This window comes from Suricata suricatta, chromosome 14, assembly GCF_006229205.1.
Source record: "Suricata suricatta isolate VVHF042 chromosome 14, meerkat_22Aug2017_6uvM2_HiC, whole genome shotgun sequence".
NCBI classification, from domain to species: domain Eukaryota; kingdom Metazoa; phylum Chordata; class Mammalia; order Carnivora; family Herpestidae; genus Suricata; species Suricata suricatta.
Window position 1 is genome coordinate 88,921,032 of NC_043713.1, and position 2,584 is coordinate 88,923,615.

A 2,584-nucleotide genomic window follows, 5' to 3' on the forward strand; every position below is an offset into this window, starting at 1 on the left:
TGGGGGAGCCTCCGGGGCCGGGGGAGCCGGGGGCCTGGGGCGGGGCGGCGCGGGCGAGGTCGGGCCGCGGGAGCGCGCTCGTGTGGACCCGCCTCTGCCCACCGCCAAGCCCTGACCCGCACCAGTGTCACGTGCCGCCTGCAGCCTGGTGGGTTTCGGGACAGCGTTGAGACGGATTGTCTGTGCCACCAGTGTCTTTTTGTTGTTGCTGCTGTTTGATACATTTAAAGGTGTTCGAATCCAGCAGGGTTAGCTGCAGGTGCGCTGCATTGTGATTCTGTTCCATCTGTCACCTGTCACCCGTGCTCAGCAGGAGTACGGGCAATCCCAGTCACTCCTTCACTCGCCCCCACCCATCCCCCCCGCTGTCACCGCGAGTGTGTTCTCCATAATTGGGTCTGTTTCTTCGTTTCTCTTTTTCCCCCTTTGTTAAGTTCCACATATGAGATCGTATGGTACTTGTCTTTCTCTGACTCTTCTCACTTAGTATAATTTACCCCAGCGCCATCCATGCCGTTGCAAGTGGCAAGATTTCATTTTTGATGGCTGAGTCCTCCCATCCGTTCATCAGCTCGTGGACACTTGGGCTGCTTCCGTAGTTTGGCCGTTGGAGATAATGCTCCTATAAACAGGGTGCAAGTACCCCTTTGGATGAGTGTTTTTGTATTTGGGGGATAAATACCCAGTAGTGCGATTACTGAATTATAGGGTCCTTCTATTTTTAACTTTTGGAGGAACGTCCACTCTGTCTTCCAGAGCAGCTGCACCTGTTTGCATTCCCACCAGCCGAGCCCGAGGGTTTCCCTTCCTCCACGTTCTCGCCAACGCTTGTTTCTTGTGTTAATTTTAGCCATTCTGACAGGTGGAGGCAGGTGTCTCATCATGGTTTTCATTTGTTTCCCTGACGAGTGGCGCTGAGCATGCCGCGTGTGTCCGTTGGCATCTGGGTGTCTTCTTTGGAGAAATGTCAATTTATATCTTCTGCCCAATTTTTTAAAAATTTCATTACTCATTTTCAGGGTGCTGAGTTTGATAAGTTCTTTATCGATTTTGAAGATAAACCCTTTATCCAATATGTCATTTTCAAGTATCTTCTCCCATTCCTCGCCGCCTTTTAGATTTGTTGATTGTTGCCCTTGCTGTGCAGAAACTTTTTATTTGACGTAGCTCCAGTGGTCTATTTCTGCTTTTGTTTCTTGTCTCGGGAGACAAGGAAGTTGCTCTGGCCCATGGTAAAGAAGTTACTGCCTGCATTCTCCTGTAGGATTCTTACGGTTTCAGGTCTCACATTTAGGTCTTTAATCCCTTTTGAACTTATTTTCATGTATGGTGGAAGGAAGTTCAGGTTCACCCTTCGGCATGTCTGTCCAGCACGACTTGCTGAAGAGACTGTCTTTATTCCCCTGATACTCTCTCCTGCTTTGTCAAAGATGAGTTGGCCATACGTTTGTGGGTTCGTTTCTGGGTTCTCTGTCCCACTGGTGTGATGTCTGTGTTCGTGCCAGGTCATCGCGTTGCCGGTCACAGCTCTGGACCACAGCCTGAAGTCCGGGATTGTGATGCCTCCAGCTTTGCTTGTTTCTAGTTCAAGACTGTTCCGGCTATTCAGGGTCTTTTCGGGCTCCATACAGATTTTCGGATGGTCTGTTCCAGCTCTGTGAAGAATGCAGGTGGAATTTTGATAGAGATTGCACTGAACGTGTCGACGGTCTTGGGTACTAGAGAGATTTTAACAAGATTTTCTTCCTGCAACTCACAAGCACGGAATGTCATCTTGATTTTCTTTCGTCAGCGTTTCAGTTTTCAGAAGACAGATCCTCCACCACTTCGGCTAAATTTATCCCTAGATGGTTCGTTGGTTTTGGTGCAATTATAAATGGTATCATTTTCTTACTTTCATTTTCTTTTTCATTATTGTTCAGGAAGGCAACAGATTTCTGTATATTGATTTTTACCTTGTGACTTATTTTTTTCAGTGTTTATTTTTGGTTTTTTTTTACGTTTCTATTTTATTTTATAATTTATTGCCCAGTTGGTTTCCATAGAACACCCAGTGCTCTTCCCCACAAGTGCCCCTCCCCCATGCCCATCACCCTCCTTCCCCTCCCGCCTGCCTCTTCAGCCCTCAGTTTGTTCTCAGTATTCAAGAGTCTCTCATGATTTGCCTCATTCCTTCTAACTCTTCCCCCCACTTTCCCCTTCCCATGGTCCCGTTAGGTTTCTCCTGTTAGACCTATGAATACAAACATATGGTATCTGTCCCTCTCCGCCTGACTTATTTCGCTTAGCATGACACCCTCGAGGTCCATCCACTTTGCTACAAATGGCCAGATTTCATTCTTTCTCATTGCCATGTAGTACTCCATTGTATATATAAACCACATCTCCTTGATCCATCCATCAAGTGGTGGACATTTAGACTTTTTCCATGGTTTGGCTATTGTTGAAAGTGCCGCTATGAACATTGGGTTACATGTGCCCCTATGCATCAGCACTTCTGTATCCCTTGGGTAAATCCCTAGCAGTGCTATTGCTGGGTCATAGGGAAGTTCTATGGATAGTTTTTTGAGGAACCTCCACACTG